The 23,862-nt window shown below is 37.5% G+C and overlaps 1 long non-coding RNA gene across 2 annotated transcripts in view; it reads right to left on the reverse strand.

Annotated features, from left to right (window-relative positions):
• The window catches only part of LOC123332439, a 79,996-nt gene that overhangs the window by 40,238 nt on the left and 15,896 nt on the right, over positions 1-23,862 (reverse strand). The window contains exon 2 of one of the 2 annotated variants that reach the window (XR_006549230.2): positions 10,368-10,461. The exons of the other annotated variant lie outside the window; for it this stretch is intronic. This is a non-coding gene — a long non-coding RNA (uncharacterized LOC123332439). The remainder of the gene's footprint in view (positions 1-10,367; positions 10,462-23,862) is intronic. 2 annotated transcript variants of the gene reach the window in all.

Here is a 23,862-nt window from a genome sequence, read left to right on the forward strand (position 1 = left end):
CTAACTCAATTGACATGAATCTGAGCAAACTCCAGGAGCTAGTGGAGGACAGAGGAGCCTGGTGTGCTGCAGTCCTTGGGGTCACAAAGAGTCAGACATGATTCAGTGACTGAACAACAACAAAAATATTTATAGAAAAGTATTAAAAGGACGTACACCAATTTTAGCCACTTTTGCCTTCACGGGGTTCCCTAGTGGCTCAGACGGTAAAGAGTCTGCCTGCAGTGCAGATAGACCTGGGTTCGATCCCTGGGTCAGGAAGATCCCCTGGAGAAGAAAATAGCAACCCCCTCCAGTATTCTTGACTGGAAAATTCCGTGGATGGAGGAGCCTGGTGGGCTACAGTCCATGGGGTTGCAAAGAGTTGGACACGACTAAGCAACATCACTTTCACTTTCTTTCCAGTATTCTTGCCTGGAAAATCCCATGGATGGAGCAACCTGGCAGGCTACAGTCCATGGGGTTGTAAAGAGTCAGACACAACCAAGAGACTTCACTTTGCCTTCATGGAGCAAAAACATCATCATTATTCATCTTTCTCTTTTCCCCTATTTTGTATCCTCCAAAACAAGCACATACTTTAAAATTTAAAATAATAGTAACTTCATTTAACTTGGGATAAAATTAATACTGAAATCCCTAAAGCTGTAAGTGACCCTCAGAGAACTTTCAAAGCCGCTGGTAAATTGCATTTTCAAGATTTAACTCTCTCTGTTGGCTCTGGCCTCCCAGATGGTATGAATCTGTTCAGTGATCTCTGACCTCATTTAATTTCTGAAAACGTCCTGTGATCAAACTTTGCCCTACTTTTCCTGAAAAATTAAGTCATCAGAAACTTTAACTCAGGGATACAAAAAGGTTTGGAAGGTTTCAGCTTGGGAGGTGAATAAATCACAAGAAGTAACGTCTGTTCACTTCTAAAACTCTCTAAATCTTCTTTGTGAGAAATTTTAAAGGCAGGCTTTAAATTCTTGATCCAGAATTTAAAAGTTAATGAGTCTAAGAAAAAATTAGCATATTCTTCTCATATAGAGATGAAGCTAAAATTTTTAAGTATTTTGATTTTCTTTTGGTAATTGTTTTAATTATGACTGACTTTATTTTTTTTTTTACTTTATTTAAAACTCTTATTTAATATACTACTATGTACAATTTCCAAAATATTCATTATCCATAGTTCTGCTATATATTAATAATATAGTATATTATCTACAGTCTATGCATCAGGGCTCACTCAGTCATGTCCAACTCTTTGTGACCCCATGGACAGTAGCCCAGCAGGCTCCTCTGTCCATGGGATTTCCCAGGCAAGAAAACAGGAGTGGGTTGCCATTTCCTATTCCAGGGGATCTTCCAACCCAGGAATCCAATCCTCATCTCCTGCAACTACTGCATTGGCAAGCAGATTCTTTATCACTGAGCCATAGGACTATGATTAATTACATATAATTTGGATTCTTATAATTTTTCATAATTTTATAACACATATTTTTTTCATGTTATCAAATCAACTTTAGAAACATCATTGAACCAAAGGATTTCTGATGCTAAAATCATCACAGCACTAGTTTGTTTTGTTCAGATAATAAATCTACTTCAAAATATGCTTTTGGTCCCACAACACATTTAAATATTTAAGAGAAGTTGCATTCTATTTTCCATTGTCCTATGACATAATGAATCATATCTAAAGGTAACAGTGATAAGGGCCAGTATAAGTTTAGGTGAGAAAACTTACTTTTAACTCTCATGAAGATATCCATCTAGTGGATAGAGATTCATATAAACAGTTTATGACTAAATAATCAAGAATGTCAGTTTCTTAAATAGAAAACCTAACTTGTGATAACAGATGAGTTTGACCAAATGTTTGTGATTCTAATTTGAGGACGAATTCAAGGACTCTTCCCACAACCCTATCCCACTTTAGGACCTGCAACTCCTTCGATTCTAGTAAAATATAGAGAAAACAGCTATTGGGCTTGGAAAATCTTAGGTAACTTTTATAGTGAACTAAGCACTGAAATATTTCCAGATGGATATGGACTCTCTGAACATCTGGGTACTGATGTATCACCTGGAGACCTCCTTATTTATTCCTCAATAAATCAGATGGCATCCAAAGCTACATAAATCCTTCACATGGAGAAAGAAGAAGGCAAAATATTCTGCAATAAATGATGGAGCAGGTAACTATTGGTCATATATAACACTGGTTAATAGAAGGCACTGATAGTGTCTAATCTTGGAGACCAGAGATAATAGCCCCAGAAAACTGGAGTCTAGTTTCCCTACTCTTTCAGCAGGGAGATGATTAGAGTTGTGAAGCTTCAGTTAAAATTCTCACAAAAAAACTCTCTAAGCAATTTTTACACTAAACTTTCCCTTTTCTTTCCCATAGTGGTATATGTACTTTACATTTAAGCTTAAACTGTCCCACATCAATCACTGAATAGTTCACTCTGGATTTCAGAAAAGATACAGCTTATTCATAAAACAGAGTGCAAAGTGGCTCTCTTCCCTAACTCTAAATTCAATTCATCATGTAATATCTTGAAATCACCCACTGTGAGAGTACTTTAAAGCATAGAAATCATCCAACACTTTAAATCAGAATCCTTACCCCCAGCCCCAGGGGCTTGTCTGACTAGACCACCCCTGATTGTGGAATTCTATGTATGACTAAAGCATGAGTATAGTCTGATAAGCGTGCACTTGGTGGTCTTGATCTTAACACAGATGTCCTTAATTAGCTCTCACTGGCAGTGTGATCAAGTCTAGACACAATAGCATAAGCAGCTTGCAAAGAAAAAGAAAGTCAAATTTCCCATTTAGGAACATTCCAAAGCGACTCATAGTATAAAGCATAGAAAACCCTCCATCCTCCCTTAATCCAAAGGAGAAGAAGACAAAGATGAAGAATGAGGAGGAGGAGAAGGTAGAGGAGAAAAGAAAGAAAAGGAAATAAAAATAAGAAGGATGAAAAAAAGACTTGGCAAAAATCCTGCTGTTTTCACAGTGGCCAAAATGCATGGTCATTATTCATTCTTTGTTTCAGAGGCACTTTTACCATGGATTTTATTTCTCCTCTTCTTTCCTTTTATATCAGTATTAGAGTACCCTACAGCATGCCTTATTATTAGTACAGGAGTATTCTGGACCATGCTTTTCTTTTGCACCTCAAAGTCCAAGACTATCTACTCCCTTAAGGGCCCTAAACTCCATTAATGACTCATACTAAAATGTCCTATTTCTAAGCCTCATAATAAAGGATTCTCGAATGTAAAAGGAGCAGTCACAGGCAAAACAAGATGAAACAAGAGACTGAACTTGAAGCACTGCTTTTGGTGAGAACCAAAGGTTTAAATGGATTCATTATAAAGTTGGCTTTCAGAAAAGTAAATTTCTTATTAAAATGCTGACCTGACTCCAATTTCTCAAAGACCCTTATTATAGTATTTCTCAGTTTAATACTAGTCAAATATTCACATCATTTAAAATATACTCTATTGAGATTTTCTGAATATCAGCTACATAGCCAAATGAGATGTCCAAATTTTTCATTCAGGCAGTTCAGGTTAGATGGTTTCATAAACTGAGATGGGTAGCACACTCAGCAATCTTCAGCGATAGGACATTTTCTGTAAGTCCATGTATACTTCTAAGGATTTTTGGCATCCCCATGAATCATAACGAAAAGAAGGTGAAGATGAAACACAGGTACTGTCCTTTGCAGTCTGTACCAAATTTCAGGTTCATTTCTGCTTTGACATTATATTCAGACAAGCAACCACAGTAATGCTTAGTTACCCGTGGTAATTTCATAGATATTTTTCTAGTAAGAAGGGTAGAAAATACAAAACGTAAGTCCCCAGTTGGGTTTGGATTTTGTTCTATGTATATTGTTGACTAATATGTCCCTACTGTTTAGGACAGTAATTGAGAGAATAGATAATAAATAAATATTTGTTGGCTGAATAATTAAATGAATGAACAGAAATCTCCAATTAGCAATTTTGCTGTCTTTCTATAAGTTTCATTGTAGTTTGACGGAATTCACCATGGTTGTATTTTCCTTTTTATTTTCCATGGTAACTGTACATTTCTGCCACAGATAGGTAAAGGAAATCTATAGTCACAATTCAAGTTTTACAATTCTACAAATTAACTGAATTTTCATAAGAAATCTCTTTTCATCTAAATTAAGTTGATCACATTAGAAAATCCCTTAGCCAAGGAACTTACCCAACAAAAATTATATCAAGAAGCCAATTTATAATCTTGCTTATTAATATTTTTATGCCACTTATTTCTGCCACTTCTTTTTTTGTTGTTCACAAAAGCACTGCCAATCAATACAGACAAAGGCACAGCAACAACAACAACAAAAAAACAGTTTTCAGTTTCTCAGAGAATAGCCTATACCCTTTTGCTAAGCATCTCACTCCCTCTGGCTTGACTGCAATCTCAAGAAGCTATGGATTCACCTGGACACAAAGAAGCATTCATTTATTAAGGTAATATCTGAAAAGAAGAAGAAATACCATATTTATTTCTGGGAGTCTATTAGGAAATGTGTTATGTTTGAACTAGTTAATGAATACTTTAAGAGCATGCATATTTGAGAATCAACTTAATTGTCTCTCTCAATCAACATCTTAATTGCATAGTTAATTAATGTTAATTACTTGATGAAGTATTTATAATTAACCGTGTACGTTTTCTATTATCTATGATTACACCTAGATATTGGTGGCTGTTGCTTAACTGCTGTTGTGTCCAATTCCTGTGATCCCATGGACTATAGCCTGCCAGGTTCTTCTGTCCATGCGGTTCTCCAGGCCAGAAAACTGGCATGGGTCACCATTTCCTTCTCCAGGGGATCTTCACAACCCAGGAATCAAACCCAGGTCTCCTGCATTGCAGGCAGATTCTTTACCAACTGAGCTACAAGGGAAGCCCAACATGTACATTTTCTACTATCTGTGATTACGCTTAGACATCGTTTCTTTAAAACTAAGCCTGTCTATAGATGCCTACAAGTGAAACTATGTAAAAAATTATCTCTGTTAATCTTCAGAAAGATCAAAACATATGAAATTAGACCTTTTATTTTGAAAATTAAATTCTAAACTTCCCTTCCCAAATCAAGAAGTTAAGACTTTTCCTCACTCGAAAATAAGGAAATGTGATTTGGAAAATGCCTAAGCTTCCAACCCTATTATAGAAAAATTTATAGTTTTAGGTAACAAGTACTCTTAAAATCCTTCATGAATTATTTAGATCACTGTTTCCCTAATTTGACCATGTATCAAAATCTCCTGGAAAGATTTTAAGAATATAGATCTCAGGATCTCTGCCTAGATCAATGGAGTCAGGGCCTTTGGGGTAGAGCTCAAGAATTATTATTTCAAAAAAATTTTTTCTCCAGGTGATTTTTACATGTAATCAGGTTTAGGAATAAAATATTTTAGATAGTTAAGTACTTTGTGGCATCAATTGCTATCACCACTCCCATTCTTTCACATACCCCCTAAAAGCAAATCTACAATAAAGTGAAGCTAAGTACCAAATTTGGAGAATTTCAATTGGTCTGACTTAACCTGTAGTTCACCAAATTCACTCTGGAGGCTCCTGTGGAAAATCCAAAACAGGAATTTTCATCAACCATAGCGATTGCAACCATGACACCAGTTCAGAACTGGTTGGCTTCTGATCAGAACATACATTATAGAGAAAACAGTGAAGATCTAAAATACAAACCTGAGGCAGGATGTAGATGAGCCACCCCCAGATACAGTGGGCTTCCCTGGTGACTCAGATGGTAAAGAATCTGCCTGCAAAGCGGGAGACCTGGGTTTGATCCCTGGGTTGGGAAGATCCCCTGGAGGAGGGCATGCCAACCCACTCTAGTATGCTTGCCTGGAGAATCCCCATGGACAGATGGTCCTGGTGGGCAACAGTCCATGGGGTCACAAAGAGTCAGACACAACTGAGTAACTAAGCACACACTAGGTAAAGTGATTGGAGAATCATTCCCTATGGATGGAAACTCCAAGATGAGAATAGTAGGATGATTAAAGGAGAAGGCCAGGCCCTGCCTAGACCACATATTTCCTATTCTTGAAGTCAGGAGACCTCCCTGACCGCACATTCTCAGAAAATTTCATTGGAGGCCAAAGGGGAGTGATGCCAAGGGATGTTCCCTACCCATACGCCTTTTTGGTAAAATCCATCTTCGCTAAGAGATATGTGTGCACACATGGGAGGATCCTGAGTTATACCAAATATGGACTGTGAACCAGGCAAATCAAAGTGATTGGCTAAACGGAACTTGGAAGAAATATGTCAGAAAAGTAATTAAAACTGCCACAAGGGTGCAACTCAGCGACTCTCTCCCTGAGTTCTCCCGTGTGTCTATCTACATGTACTGTACTCTTTTTCCTCTTAACAAATACTTCACTTATTTCACCACTGTCCGTCTTTGTGGGAATTCTTTTCTGTATAGCCAAAGGGCCAGGGCTCTTGCCACTGACCACTGGTCTAGTGGCTAGGGTCTGGTGCTTTCACCACTGCAACCCAGCCCCAGTCTCCAGCTGGGAACCCAAGCCCCATTCCAAGCCACTGCAGGCTGAGGCCACCCGAGATCAAACCCAAATCACAACACTTGATATTCTCAATTGCCAGCTTTGGCATGAATTGTTGCCTCTCACATGTCAGCAACTCTTTTTTGTGTCCTTCACTGTAAAAAGCTTTAGAGATTTACAAGTGATTAGTCCCCTGAACCACAATGAGATTCTAGCTGTAAAACATACAGAGAAACTAGAAGGTAATTTTGGTAGCCTGAGCTTCCCTCAGAAATTGGGGTCTGAGATAAGGTCTTGAATGCAAGTACTTTGGGGGAGGGGTAATTCCAGGGAATAGGACAAGGAGTGTTCTTGATTTGGTCACTGCTATGGACAATGGAGCTAGTTTAAGCTGGAATCTTCTGAAGAGCAATGTAGAATGTGCCTCCAAATTGCTCACTGGAAGGAAAAAAGAGGAAGGCATTCATGTACCAGCTCCCTTCCTCCAGTGGTCAAGGATGGCCCCAGCATGTGCTTACTCTCTGGCACTCCAGTTTGCCACCCAGTTCATACAAGCATCCCACACCACAGTGTCAGAGAAGACCTGGGGTACAAAACAGAAGGCATGCAGACAGGCAAAGCTGAGGTGCTCTAAGATTATATGTTTATTAAAGGAAGTTAGTTGTTACAACAATGGCTGGCTTAAAACATGGCTGAAGAAGACCAGACACAAGGCATAGAAATTGTCCAATACAGTCATGCCTGTATCAGAAGGCTACTGTTAGGCAGTGAGACTGAAACTTAGAAGTGTGAGGTCCCAAGGCTGAGTACCCTTACTTATGCATTGAACTCTTTCCAGAGTTCTCAGAATTACTAGAAATATCATGAAGTTATGCTTCTTATACACTGTTACATTGGAAGTCTCTGTACAGTGTCATCTTCTTTGCTTTTTATACTGTCGATTTCTTATTCCTATTCTCCTTTCTGTTCTTATTGACCATTGCTTTGTATTTTACCCAAGACCAATGAGAAGCTAATCTATCTTCAAATCTATGGTACGCATTTAGCAAATGAATAAGATATGGAAATTAGAATTAGGATACCGGGCACCCCCTTGATAATTTTGGCATAAGTCTCTTCTCTGAATGGAACCACTTCACTATCAAAGACCCCTAGAGACCATAAGACTATTGATGGTCTGGCATTAGGCTCCTTGGGTTCCTAGTGCATAAAGTAAGTGTTGGAGTGCTTAAAGTATTTTGAAGATCCATGGTCAATGATACTCGTGGAAGAACCAGCCACAACACATTCTGCCATATTTTTGGAAACTAGGCTTTGCTCCCCTTCTTCCCTGCTCCTAAATATTTCTCAGAGTTGATTCTACTTTGCCTGACTTAACATCATCACCATCATGCACTCTGAAAGTCAAGTTCTCATCCCATTCCCAAGAACTGCTTTCCCTTAGAATCAGCATGCATCTCTAATTTCACTGTTTGGACACTGTCTCTGATGGAAGACCACTTTTCAAGGTCACTGACTCTAATTGCATTTGACCTATAAGGCTGTTAGCTCTGTACTAATCCTCTTGCCCTTAGTTTGATTGTCTCTTTATTCCCAGCAAGGCATGGACCTAGCGTTTGGAAGCATGTACCTTGATTCTTTGCTAGGAGATTTGTTGTTAAAGGAAATTGTGCCTTAGTCTATTGCTGTTGTGTGAAGGGATTCAATATTTCATAGAAACAAAATGATTAGATTCACTTGTGCTTTCAAGGCACTACATATTCCTGTGCAGGAACTCATCAAGTTGAGTCTGATCGAAAATAATACAAAAGCAGAAAGGAATTATTCATTCCATCACCCTTCTTTTTGTAGTTCACATGAATACTCCATCTCTAATCCTACTCTTTTTTTTTTTAAACTTTACAAAATTGTATTAGTTTTGCCAAATATCAAAATGAATCCTCACAGGTATACATGTGTTCCCCATCCTGAACCCTCCTCCCTCCTCCCTCCCCATTCCATCCCTCTGGGTCATCCCAGTGCACCAGCCCCAAGCATCCAGTATCGTGCATCGAACCTGGACTGGCAACTCGTTTCATACATGATATTTTACATGTTTCAATGCCATTCTCCCAAATCTTCCCACCCTCTCCCTCTCCCACAGAGTCCATAAGACTGTTCTATACATCAGTGTCTCTTTTGCTGTCTCGTACACAGGGTTATTGTTACCATCTTTCTAAATTCCATATATATGCATTAGTATACTGTATTGGTGTTTTTTCCTTCTGGCTTACTTCACTCTGTATAATAGGCTCCAGTTTCATCCACCTCATTAGAACTGATTCAAATGTATTCTTTTTAATGGCTGAATAATTTTTTATTTTTTTTTTTTTTTAAATTTTATTTTTAAACTTTACATAACTGTATTAGTTTTGCCAAATATCAAAATGAATCCGCCACAGGTATACATGTGTTCCCCATCCTGAACCCTCCTCCCTCCTCCCTCCCCATTCCATCCCTCTGGGTCATCCCAGTGCACCAGCCCCAAGCATCCAGTATCGTGCATCGAACCTGGACTGGCAACTCGTTTCATACATGATATTTTACATGTTTCAATGCCATTCTCCCAAATCTTCCCACCCTCTCCCTCTCTCACAGAGTCCATAAGACTGTTCTATACTAATCCTACTCTTTAATCATATTATTCTTGACTCTATTTCTGTGGTAATTGGAAGAAAGTGATACTAATACAGGCTTAACAAAGGGGGGGGGATATTTTCACCCATATAGCTGAACAATTAAGGGGTTATTTGGCTTCAGATATGGTTTTATCCAGTGTTCAATAAGAAGCAAATAGACATTTCTATCTTCATTTCTTGGCTTTGCTTCCACAACAATAGATACATTTTCCACAGACCCTCTCTCCCACCCAGCCCCTATTATATGACTGCATTTTCTTGTGGAGGAAAGACTGAAGACATTTCTTAGGATTCACAGTGAATTTTTTATTGTATTTCACTGAGTCTCATTAGCTTATGCATTTATTTTGGACTCTTATGGATTACACTATGTCCCCTTATAAATAACCATATGCTGAAGTCTTACCCCACTCAGGACCTGTGATGGTTACCCTGTTTGGAAACAAGGTCATTGCAAATGTAATTAGTTAAGATGAGGTCATATAGGAGGAAGGTGAGTCCCTAATCCTAAATGACTGGTGTCCTATTTTCCTGTAAAGGAGAAATATGTAGACACAAAGGCACACAGGGAGGATGCCATGTGACAGCAGAGAGACTGGGATGATGCAGAAGAATTCAAGAAATGCCAAAGATTTCCATCAAAACACCAGAAGCCAACTGAGAGACATGGACCAGATTCTCCTTCACAGCTTCCAGAAGAAACTAACTCTGCTGCTGCCTTAATTTTGGAACTGTCAGACCGTAAGGCAATAACTTTCCATTGCTCAAGCCACTCAGTCTGTGGTACTTCGTTATGACAATATCAGGAAACTAATACATGGAACTATCACCATGGTCAGCTGAAAGCAATACTCTAGCCAGGGTTTAGTCAAACACAGGCTCACTGTCCCAGGAATGGACCGACAGCACTGGAACAGACTGAGGGAAGGGGTGAGTCTCGTGGGGAAGTTAGAATTGGAGGATGAAAGGAAGTTGAGTAGAATGAACTCCAACTGTTAACAGTATAGGTCCCTGTATTCTATCAATTTCAGGGGCATCAGAGTTCACTTCGCTATATATCCATGTGATAAATATTTGTACTCTTTCAGTCTTTCAGTTATACCTGATATTTTCTCTTCTATATAAATCCAAACGTTTCTCAGGCCCCTGGAAACGTTGGGAATGTCCAGGATTTCCTTCTCAGGTTGAAGGCATCACTACAAGAAATGACAATATAAAATCCTTGAAAAACAATTACAGGGATATCTCAGTAATCAAAGTATGTATCAAAAAATGTTTATCTCAAAAGTATGAGATTTTACTACATTAATATACCAAAATAGTGAGATGAACATATATAGAAATTCTACCAAAAGCTAAACTTTGGAATAGTGTATTAAAAAAAGAAGCTTTCAAGTTGAGACAATCGATGGATTAATGATATGTGTGAAGCATGGAACTGTGCCTTAGAAGGGAGCTGAAGTCACTGCTCATACTATTAATGTATATGTTAAGATAATAAAGGTTGAGTCATTGGTATATATATTCATGAAATGGGCTATTAACATTCTGTTTGTTTTATATTTAACTCTGTAGGGTCTACTAATTTACAATTAAATTAAAAAATCCACTAGGACTAATGAGCTAATAATTGCAAAGAACTCTGAGCATGGATAAAAGGCACCAAGGGAGGACAAACTTCTATTCATGAAAATCAAAACATCTGAGACTTTAATTACATCCCTTGCTAGAACTGACTTGTAATCAGTTATGGGGACTAGCTCATTAATGATCTACTGTGAGATTCCTAACAACATATTGAAAGCCATTTCACTTATCAAATGTGAATATACTTGAGAGTAGGCATTTTCTGATAATTCTGCCTCACTACAGAAGGTTCCTTTTTTATTCAAATCCAAAGGATTCTAATTACTTTTATTGTATAACACACCTCTGCATTGTAAGAATTTTTGTTTCTGTTTTTAAACTGGGCAGTGAGTATATGCTTGAGGGATATAATTTCTAGGATGGGGAAAGGAAGAATAAATAAAAGAATTTCTTTAAGTCTCTGTGTAAAGATAGTTATGGACTAGGCTCAGCAAAAAAGACTCAGATATTTAGTTCTCAGTGCTGGAATCCTGACTTTGCCCAAGGAAGCACTGAAGGAAGTGCAAACATTTCTCCACCTATAGTATTTGTCAGTCAAATGTTCTGGAAAACATACAAGGAAGCTTTATATATACACATATATACATGGGTATATATAATATCTAACCTGAACAATTTTAAGCCTACTTAAAAATGAAAAGAATAGTATTAATATAATGAACACTTAAATTATTCACTTTGATTTCAGCATATGTATTGGATATTTTAACCTATCTTTATAAAAGTTTGAACCTAATAAGTATTAGTTTATATTTATTATTTACATTGCTGCTGCTGCTGCTGCTGCTAAGTCGCCTCAGTCGTGTCTGACTCTGTGCAACACCACAGATGGCAGCCCACCAGGCTCCCCCATCCCTGGGATTCTCTGGGCAAGAACACTGGAGAGGGTTGCCATTTCCTTCTCCAAAGCATGAAAGTGAAAAGTGAAAGTGAAGCCGCTCAGTCATGTCCAACCCTTCGCGACCCAGTGGACTGCAGCCCACCAAGCTCCTCCGTCCATGGGGTTTTCCAGGCAAGAGTACTGGAGTGGGGTGCCATCGTCTTCTCCATTATTTACACTGGAAAGCATTAATTAGTAATCTAGTGTTGGGAATTTAGATGATAACTTGTATCAGTTTATTCATCTATATATTCAAATACAATGAACCTGTATTATTTATACGAGTAAAATAAAACATCCTGGAAAACCATTCTTACTGAGCTGCTTAGAAATAATCTCATTGGGATGCTATTGAAGTTTTGTAAATTTTATTTTATTTTTACTTAAATCTGTGTATAGTATCAAAATTTGTGATGAGGTTAATTACAGATCCCTGAAAAAACAGTGAAAATTTAAGATTTGATATTTCTCATATACCAGGGTGTTTTCAGGAAGTCCAGGGCTGGTATCTTGGCCTCACAAATTCATAAAATACTCAGGTTGCTCCTATAGTTCTATCATCCTTATCTATATCCCAGGTCACATCATCTTAAGAAAGATACTCATGTTCTGTTATCAAGTCTTCATTTTGGTGAGGAAGATGGAAGACAACATTTGCCAGTTAAGTTTACCCATTTAAAGGAGTAACTTTTTCTCATTTGTCTTTTTTAAAATCCCAACCCAATGACTTCTGATCATATCTCAATGTGTGGAACTAAGTCACTTGGCCATCTCAGGCAGAATGAAAAGTTAGGCCATACAGTATTTGTTAGGTACAGTGCCTCCTCTTAAAAAATGTAAGTGTGAAACAAAACATTTTATACACCACTAAAAAAGAAAAAAAATTTTCTACCAGTGACACTATCACATGATTTTCTTTTCACTTAGAATATTAATTTGATAATTCATTTAAAGAATACTTTTAGATATTTTATACTTAGAGTCATGCTGTTCTGTGCTCAGGACATTATGCATGCATATATTTTTATTTAAATAGTAAATTATAACAATCTTTTAAAAGACACTGTGAAAAGCAAGTAAATTCAACATGATTGGTACCAACAATACATACAATTCACTGATTATGTTGATGTGACAACAAAGTAAGCAGCACTGACCAAATCACATAAGATCAGGTAATGACAATTCTGTCATGATGACTCTTGGTCAACATTAGTAGCAAGACATCAACAATGGCAAGAGTACAGAACAAAACCAAATTTGTCTCAGAACCAGTCAGTATGGCACCCAAGAATTAACTGGGCTGATTTAGAATAGTCGGTGGTGTTTGCAGTATGACTACCTGAATCTGTGGCAGAAACTTTAAATTTAATTCAGATTCCTTTTACAAAGGAGGTAGTGGTACTCTCTTCTAAATAACTCATTAAGAATTGAATGCAACTATTTTCAAAAGGCAAAAAAGTCTGGAAATTAGTTAAAAGTGTTTTAGATTTCATAAGTAGAACTGAGGGGGAAAAAAGCACAATGGGTCATAGCCAGAGAAAAGAACCATAAACCAGAGGGCAGGGTAAAAAAATGATATTTGTTCAATGTAACCTTGACAGAGAGAAAAGCTCTGGAGGTAAAGTGCACCAAGGCATTGAAATTGCATCCCTGAACACATTAGGGGCACATAATTAAGCTGAGTGTGAGGGGCAAGGATGCCAATAGGATGATAACTAGCTCCATCATCTGCTATGAACTTGCATGCTCTCATCAGTGCAATTAAGATCACGTAATCCATCACCTAGCAGAGTACTTGGCATATAGTAGTACCCAAAATTATTTATTACATTGAGTCATAAAATTAAAATTTTGTATTGGGATGAGGAGTTGAGAAATATCCCAGGATATTCCTGAGCATTATTTTTTAGCTGAGTAGGTGAAACAGAAATTCCTTTCAGAGATTTTTATTTTTTGGTGGTGGTGGTAGATGGTGATATTCAGGTTACTCTCTCACTCTGCAACCTGGGTGGGAATGAGTAGGTAAGAATCAGACATGTCCATCAAAAGCAAGGAAGCTGACTTAAATGTTACATGCTGAAAGAATATCCTAGGTGTCTGTCTAGATTATAACACAACCTGGGATGTGCTGTCAGCAAAAAAAAAAAAAAAGGATTCTGGATGTGTACTTGATGTCATTCAATCACATTTATATGCACCTGCTCTCTGTAGCTTCCTGAATTGAACACTGTGGGATGATAATAGACGTGAGATGATAACAGACGTGAGATGATAACTGGTAAAGTGAAAAGAGAGGCTTGGATTTGATGACTGAGTCTTTTGCCCCGCCCTTCAGAGACACAAAATTAGTTTCCCTGCAGTTTTGACTCGAGCATACATAATTTAAAAATCCACCAACATGGTTCTGGTGCTCAGCAATGTTTAGCATCCTCTGCTGCTGCTAAGTCGCTTCAGTCGTGTCCGACTCTGTGTGACCCCGTAGACGGCAGCCCACCAGGCTCCCCCGTCCCTGGGATTTTCCAGGCAAGAATCCTGGAGTGGGCTGCCATTTCCTTCTCCAATGCGTGAAAGTGAAGTCACTCAGTTGTGTCCGACTCTGAGCGACCCCATAGACTGCAGCCTACCAGGCTCCTCCGTCCATGGGATCCTCCAGGCAAGAGTACTGGAGTGGGGTGCCACTACCTTCTCCTTAGCATCCTCTAGATTGGATCATTTCTCAAGTCCTCTCTGACTTTCAAATTTCATAATTTAACACATTTATCATATATTTACTAGCTGTTGGAGGTTCTATTAGTTCTCATCTCTCCTTACAGTAACAGAAAACCACAAAACCTTCATAAAACTCAGGTAGGCTCGGGTTTATGAAATTCTAGAGCTAACTAAAGCCCCCAGAGACACAGAGTCTGAGAAATTCCCAGAAGTACGGGAGAAGAGCAAGAGTGTTCTGATCCTTTCCATTTATGTCTCTGACACTTTACCCTATAGTCTTTTGTAACCGCAGAACTTTATCGCAATCACAGTGGTTTCTCTGCTATGGTATGAAAGGTGGTCTGGACATCACCAAACTATTTTCATGGAAGAACAAGACTGATGAACTAAAGACAGTATGTGAGGGGAAACTATTACATTGCATAGACAGGAACACCATTTGGGGGTTGCTACCTGTAAGAAAAGAGTAGCACACTAAATGTTATGCTTTGAATATGCCAAATAATATATAATCATACCAAATAATATCCTAATTACACTGATCTTTTGACACTCAGTCCTCGGCCTGTTAGGAAATCTTGTACCTGATGAGGTACGGTGGTGGGTTTGTTCTCCACATTAGGGAACTCGAGAAATCAATATATCTGCCTTTAAACAGAAGCAAAGACAGGGCTCCCTCTGTTGGTCTTCTGTTTAACTGGCCGGCACCACTTACAATAAAACATGGTTATTATTTCCAACTCTGGCACCTCCAACTTTGGAGGCTGTGACTGTACAAGCCTCAGAGATTCATTAACATATCCAGCTGTGGCTATAATGAAAGTAATGAAAAGAGTTATGCACTTATGAGAAATTTCTCAATAAAAGTAATTCTAAATATACCACATAGTTTATTGATGCTCAAATGGGCCTATAAAGGTCCCATAAAAGGTCTTATAGTTCCTAAAGAATGAGTAGAAAATTGCCAAGAAAAGAATCAAAACATGGGATTCTGGCAGATTTAAATTTTCAGGTCGCATACAAACACAACACATGAGGAAACAGCAAGTTGTGAAAAATAATAGGAAGTACTTTTAGCAGACAGAGTAATAAAAATAAGCTTATGAAGGGTGTGACGGGTTGACTTTTTTCCTCTTCCTTCGGTATCTCTCCCCGCAGGAGGATTATGTTTCATATTCCATCAATATTTTCCTTATTCATGTCAGTTTCTTTGACCAATGAGAGATCAAAAGTTGTGATTGTCACTTCTATTAAAATTTTAAAAATCAGTATACTATATATATTTTTTCTCTTTGTTGTATGTTGCATGTATGTATAATTGCATTTGCTCCTTCTGTCTGGTTCCCAGAATGAAAAGAATTTGGAACAGAGCTGCAGTGAATCTGCTAAAGACATAGTTCTAGACGTTCTCATACAAAAACACAAGGAAATATTTAGAGAAGAAGTCAGAATATACATGAGTGAGTAATATATTCTAATGCTTTACCAAACTCCTAACCACTCCATTACAATTATTAGTAAAGAACAATTCATTATTTGTTAACTATTGTATTTGCTAATATTAAATAATCAAGATAGAGTCAGAGTAATTTTGATCTTTTTCTCAGAACTTTTTAATTTTAATGCCAGAGGAAGCTCTGTGTCCTTAAAAATTTAGGTTGTGATTATGATTATGCTTTTATGATTAACACTGTACAGCCTATAGCTGTGAGTGGGTAAGGAGGACAGTGAATATCTTATGCACCATACTTCTGTGTTCGTTTCTCCAGGTTCCTGATGGAAAACAATGCAATCTTTGTGCTGTTACATTTTCTCAAAACTGATATATGAATATTAACACTGTCAGTCATTTAACAAAGAGATTAACAAACAATAGAGAAAAAAGTTCATAAATACATATATATGTGGATAGATGTAGATTTGGGAGTAATAGAAGATACCCAGGAACAGTTGTCTAGGCATTTCCAAAATTTGCAATGTTTAGCAGTTATGAACACCAGACCAAATATTTGAATATTGGCTGGCAGTTTTCAGTTTTTCTGAACATGGAGACATTGTGGTTTGGGAAAAGAAATTATTCAAAAATTAAGAGAAAAGCATAGTCTAATTAAAGAGAAGAGTGGAAAGAAAAGTCTTTTCAACTCAGATTGATTGTCTAGTTTCATAAAGTCTTTAGATGTCTCCCTTCACCTTATTTAACTGGTCTTAAAAGCTAAAGGAAGTTTTTAGCTCAAATCAGAGCAATCTCAAAGGAAGTTTCTCAAATTGCAAAATGGGTTCTTAGAAATCAAGAAAATTTCTACTCTTTAGTGACTACATTCAGAAATGCAAAATCTAAACAAAACTTTTGCGCTGACTATAAAGGCATATTTAAGATCTTCAGAAAGAGCTTCTTATGCACTTTTCCTAAGCGTATCTTCTGATAATTGTAAGACATAAAATAATTCACATTTCTTCTCTTCTTAAGGCAGCCTAGTTTACTAGTTTCTCAATTTACCAGCTGAGAGATGACATATTGGACACGTGTCTGAGAAAGATGACCAAACCTTATTTCTCTTAGAGACAGGGGTAATTCAATGTGGGGACTATTAGGAGCAGCTGAAATTATTTAGTCAACCGATCTGATGTTTCTTGTTTGTTCTGTTTGCAACCTTTGGGGGCACAGGATTGAAAATAATTCCCAGTGAAGAGACTTAAGATAATTATAGGAAAGAGGTCATGAGATAGCTACTACTCAAATTCATCAAGGAACTACAAGAATTGCAAGAAACTTGCTGATAAAAACAAATATGTTCAGTAGAACAAAATGGTAGCAAAGCAGAGGACATCTCTGAAATTGGGACAAGAGAAATGATACCATTCCTAAAGAAAAAAGTAGAAATAAACTGGCAAAGGCAAGTTAGTATGACAAAAATCTGTGATGAGCCTAGAGATCTCACTGGACAGATTCCTTCCAGTGAACAAATTAAAGTCATTATTTTAAAAAGCAGAGACTTTCACAGATTCAAATGCCTTCAGGATTACTGTACTCCCAAGAACTGTCTATGCATGGCTGAATCTAGAAAATAGACTCTTTGAAACATATCTAAATCCTATGACAGGTGCTCTTCAAAAGAGAGAGAATGCTAAGGCTAGAGGGGCAGAGTTACTCCAGGATGAAAAACATGCCCTGAAGAAAAGGACACATCCTTTTTTTTGTTCTCGAAACATTTTTAGTTTTTGGAAATTATCCTTGTGGATTAGTTTACATTCAGTTTTTTCATTTTAAGTTGTATGTGAGTTCAGAATAATTTATTACTCTATCTCTATCAGTAAATAATAAAGATGAAGCCTATTTTCAGCTACAATAAACAAGATTGCAAAGAGCCAAAGTATACACCTAAACAGGGACTTGAGAATATGCACATCTTCAACTTTGTTTCCCAAAGAGATGGGTTTAATTAATAGTCTCACCCTTTTCTCTACATTCTTAGGTTTGGGATTGCTTTCTTCTTTTTAAATAGTGTTTTATTATATTTTGCTACTAATTTATAGAATATATATTTGTGTGTGTATCCATTTAGCCTTAACCAATTATATATACTATAAACGCTTTCTCCATGGGGGGGGGGGTTGCTAAATACAGGTATTTTTAGTAATGATACTTTTAAATGTATTTATGTTTGTGCTTTTTGAATTATTTAAGAAATCCTTCCATACTCTGAGGCCATGACGACAGTTTTCCATGTTTCCTTCCAAATTTTATAACTTAATTTTGTACATTTTTTCCATCTGGAAAATATTATTTTATAGAGAGATTTTAAAATATATTTATGAGTAGTCACTTTTCCCAGCACAAATTACTGAATTACTTGAAGTATTAGTCACTCAGTCATGTCTGACTGTTTGTGACCCCATGGACTGTAGCCTACCAGACTTCTCTTTCCATGGGATTCTCCAGGCAAGAATACTGGAGTAGGTTGCCAGGCTCTCCTCCAGGGATCCTTCTGACCCAGGGATTGAACCCACACCTCTTACAAGACATCTCCTGCATTCCCAGGCAGGTTCAGAAAATGTAGTCTTTATTTCCCCACCATATAGAGAATTTGATAACAGCTTGCTTGGTATAGTACCAGTCAAGAAAGAAATAGTCTATTGCCCTTGCTCATTCTTGTCCTGTCTACTGGTCATGTCAGAAACCATGGTTAGAAATATGGGAGGGAAGGGATACAAATTAGGGAACTAGAGGAGGAGTGGAGATTAGTCCTGGGTGTTCACTGAAGGGACTGATGTTGAAGCTAAAACTTCAATACTTTGGCCACCTGATGCGGAGAGCTAACTCATTTGAAAGACCCTGATGCTGGGAAAGATTGAGGGCAGGAGAAGAAGGGGACAACAGAGGATGAGATGGTTGGATGGCATCACCTACACAATGAACATGGATTTGGGTGGACTCTGGGAGTTGGTGATGGACAGGGAGGCCTGGCGTGCTGCGGTTCATGGGGTCACAAAGAGTCGGACACAACTGAGCAACTGAACTGAACTGAACTGAGAGGAGGAGTGGAGCACGGCTGCTTTCTCCCTGAAGATAGCCTCCCCAAAGTCAGCCCAGCTAAGGGAGGAGAGCACAAATAAAACAAATGAAAATATTTTTAAAATATTACAATGAAAAGCCAAATACCCATCACTTAGATTCAACACATGACTTCCAAGCTTGCTCTGAGGGTTCACGTTCAGTCAGATGATGAGGAAAGAGAGAAAGGAAAATAAGATTTGGTCAGTTTTTATGGGCTTATATTATTAGTTTTGCACACATTTAGTTGGTCAGAAAACTCATTCATGTGGCACTACCTAGTGGCAAGGAAGGTTGGGAAAAGTAATTCCCAAATGGTTGCTTCAACTAGCAACGATTCTAGACTATGAAATAAGAGTGAATGTGTGGCATTCAGCTGGCTGTCTCACGTGAGCTCTGTTTTCTTAAGAGATCTCATGTATCCAAAATGTTTGTGTTTGTATGTATGTATGTGTGTAATGTGAGTTAATAATCTAGAAATTCAGTTTTTATTTTCTTGGACTTAAGCCTACAGACATAATTCAGGGATTCCTGTGACATTTAGACTTGTATCTTATATAGATATATTTTAAATGAGACTCCTTCCCTGTGACGGTTGGTGGCATCCTATGTAGTATACACAAAAGTGTCCACTAGAACAAGGTGGGATATTATTCAGAATTATGTGCAGTATATCAGTTAGAAATAAGATCTTCAATTATTTTGATTTCTAATCCATAAAAGCATGGCTATATACCTTTGCAAGACCACTTAGGAAACCAAAGATTAAAATCAGTTAGTTTTAAATACTCAAAAACAAACAAAATCCAGGAGAGTACAGCCAGTAGCCTAGACTCAGTGGTTCTTAGTGTTGTGTTTTATCTATGTTCCTCTACAAATTTCTATTCTGATTTCATCCAGTGGCATTAAAATATTTGTTTAGAGTAGTTTTTCATTTGGTGAAATTAAGTAAAAATATTAATCTGCCAGCATCCAACATTGAAGTCATTTTTTGGTCTCTTAACAACTGCCTCTCTTCTTAAAAACTTCATTACTCAACTTGATTAAAGGTGCCTACCACTATGCACTATGTCTACTGATTCAAAAAATAAATTAACTTGGAAACTATTGCTTTTGCTCTTTATTCCACTCCTAGGAAGAGGTAGTTCTGTTGAGGCACCATTAACTTCTCTAACTAGATTACAGTGTCAGAGGGTGAAGCTTTGGAGTTAAGAAGATAAAGTATTTTGCTTCTGCTCTGAGTCATGGCAAGTTCCATCTTAGTTCTTTATGTGGGCAAGGTTGCATTAAGCCATGGCCCACCAGAATACAGGTTCATCCTGTATCCACCCACTCAGCCACACTGAGATATGTATTAGAAAAAGAGTAAGGCCTATCTGAGAGAAGAAATATTAAGCCTGACTAATTTCAGCCTGTGGGGTCATCAGAGTTCTCTACTCCCTAGTCTATCTCATTGCCATCGCCAAAAGCTCCTTTTCTTATTGTAATATTTGATAATCCTTGCCTAATTCAGTGACTTTTTGACATTATCACAAGCACCTCAACACTTTGAACATCATCAGAGACTAGCAAACCCAAACTTTCAAATTTAACCATTAGCTTGTAAGAGATATTTGCTTGGAGAGTTTTCTTTATACTTTTAGCTTCTGAGTTTTCATCATTTTATGATATTCAATTTTATATCTTTAGTTTTTCTTGGGTCACTCCTCCATGTACAGCAGAGCAAAAAAAAGTTAAAATGAGATACATTATATACAGTAAACTAGGAAAAAGGATAAAATCTTCCAAGAAAATAGAATCGAGCTATCATCAAGTAGTTGTTTTAATAAATAAGGAAATAAAAGATAAAGGGAGTTTGGGAACCTCACTTTATCTTAGAGTGGCTTTGATTTCAGGACACTGCTACTTGAGTTTTGAGTCAGAAAATGCTGAATAAATCCATTCTTTGCCCATGTAAAAAAGTTATTATGCCAATCTTCATTTTATTGTATTATTCAGAATGGTCTATTTGATGAAACAATTTCCACATCTCAGTGGATTAATAAAACAGAATTTTATTCTCCATTAACTCAAAGTCCAATAGGATGGAGAAGGGTGGATGCTCTGCTCCACAGAGTCTCTCAGGAACCCAGGCTCATCCTATCGGGTGGCCCACTGTTTCCAGGTCCTTGGAGGCATCAGATGAACCCTGTCTTTGGATGGCAGATAAACAAAGAAAGAGAAGTGCACGTAGAGGGTCACCCTGAAGGCTTTTATGAGCCAGGTCTGGGGGTGGCATACATCACTTTCACTCATATCCCAAGGATCAGACTTCATTAGCTGAAGAGGAGGCTAGGAAATGTAGTCTAATTATGATCCCAAAAGGGGAAAAGGGGTTTTCATGAACACATTCTTTGCCACTCTTCTGCTTATTTTGATTTAGGTGTTCATTTTAGTTTCCAAGATCATGGAAAGCTCACTTCAAAATTATTGGGATAGAAACCTTTTACTTTCAGATGTATTTAAGCCAGTATCTTTTTGTCTTTTTTTTTTTTTTTTAACCACTCTATCTCCAGCCAACTTGTAAGGAACCTATTAATTACAAAATCTTGATAATAGCACAGATTTAGGGGGATCCAGTTCTGGCACAGTTATTTTTCTAAAGTCCATCAATAAATATAAGGAGAAATGGGAATCTAGTATACAAAAGTTGTACTATCTCCTTGCACTGAGGAGAAAAAATAATTTATTTATCAAAAATTCAATTGCTAAGAAGGAAACAGTAACTCTACTCTCAGAATCACTAATAGGCTAAAGAATCAGCAGGTAAGAAGGCTGGCAACAGAAAACTGTTTGCATTTTATAAGAAAACTATCAGAAACTCAGGAGCAAGAAAATCCACTTGTAAAAGGTTTTGATCTTGTAGTTAAAACATGAGCTATGGGAAATAGTAAAAGAAAGGAAAGAAGACATTCCAACTCAGCATACATAAGTTTTATACGCAGGCAAGGAGAAATGGATCAAATTAAGAAGCACATTAAAGTGTTAAAATCTCAACTGGCCTTTTCAAAAGGGTATTGAGAGACACCAAAGTGAAAAAGAAATGGATTTCTAGAGTCAATAGAGTCAGATTTCATTCTGTAGATAATAAATTAAAGATGTAAGAAGTCTTTCAGCTGCAACTAGGATACAGAAGGCTTCAGAAGGCAGGGGGATTCAAGGAAAAACAATGTTTAGGGAGGAGGATATGTAAATGCTTGTACTGGGCTCAAAGATATGGGTTTGCAAAGCAAAAGGAATTCCATCTCTAGTTCATAAGTCTATTTCTCTAGTAGAAATGAATGTGAACTAAGGAAGAAATCTTTTCTGGGAGGGATCAACCAAGGTCTAAGGAATTCAAGAGTTAGGGGCTGATGCTCCAACCATTTGTACATAGTAATATCTGCTGCTACTGCTGCTAAGTCACTTCAGTCGTGTCCGACTGTGTGACCCCAGAGACGTCAGCCCACGAGGCTCCCGCATCCCTGGGATTCTCCAGGCAAGAACACTGGTGTGGGTTGCCATTTCCTTCTCCAATGCAGGAAAGTGAAAAGTGAAAGTGAAGTCGCTCAGTCGTGTCTGACTCTTAGCGACCCCATGGACTGCAGCCCACCAGGCTCCTTCGTCCATGGGATTTTCCAGGCAAGAGTACTGGAGTGGGTTGCCATTGTCTTCTCCAACATAGTAACATAAATGTCAGCAAATGGCTAAGGAACATGGTGGTTCTTCTGAGGATGGAAAATGAGAGAGAGAGAGAGAAGAATTTGGGAAAGTAGGAAATTCCAGGCCATAAACTAGACCAGTCTTTGTTGTAAGCCTGAAATGCTCAGCTCATAAGAAAGAAGAAGTTCCAGCCCTAGAGACCACACTCAATAAAAACTTGGGATTACAAGAACTCTGGTCTCTAAAGGGGAAATATGAATTAAGATCAATGGGGTAAATACAAAGGAGAAAATGTAGTAACAAAAAAGAGAAGTCTTTTCATATATATATATATTTAAGAAGGTAAGGACATTTTTAATAAACCTTTCCTAATTTATATATTCATGGCAGAGGGTTTTACTGTTATTATTTTCTTTTGTTTTACTGTTCTCAGAATATAAGAAGCAGAGTGTTACAATTAGCTTTAAGCAAGACATTTCTCATATGTGAGGGTTAAATTCACAGGCACTGGATTCAGGAAATTGATGAATACCCTGGAAAAGCTAAATAATCCAAGAAAGTTTCCTCTTTTTTTTTTTTTTTTCCTTCTTAGTTGTACCAGCTATTACAAAGATTTTGAAGTTATCTATGATTTGTAATAGAATGAAGTTCTATCTTGTAACATCCTTTGTGTTTTGAGACATCACTTTTGCTTGGAAAATGCTTTTATTTATGGAGACATGCTTAGATTTCAGGGGCGGCCAACACCACATGGGTCCTGGGTATTCATGGAGTATAAGTGTGGGACCCGTGCTATAGCATTCTTATGTGTCTTGGAGTCCCTTTGGAACTTTGCAAGAACATAGAGTTTTCTAGCTGAAAGAGGTCCATGTGGAGTTGCTAACAATCTCTACTACATGCAGTGGAAGAAGGCAGTCTTCATCAGGGCACTACTGATTAAAAAATTCCATTTCTCTACCAAGACACTTAGATGAATTCTCCTTTAACGAGGCTCACTAAAATAAGAAGAAAATGCAAGAGAGAAAATGCTTTTAGGCATAATCTAGGACTTTAATTTATCTGTAAAAAGGGATACAAGATTTAATTTCAGCTATAAAATATCACTGTGGTAAAACAATTTTTATA

Source organism: Bubalus bubalis, chromosome 3 (assembly GCF_019923935.1).
Source record: "Bubalus bubalis isolate 160015118507 breed Murrah chromosome 3, NDDB_SH_1, whole genome shotgun sequence".
Lineage (NCBI taxonomy): Eukaryota > Metazoa > Chordata > Mammalia > Artiodactyla > Bovidae > Bubalus > Bubalus bubalis.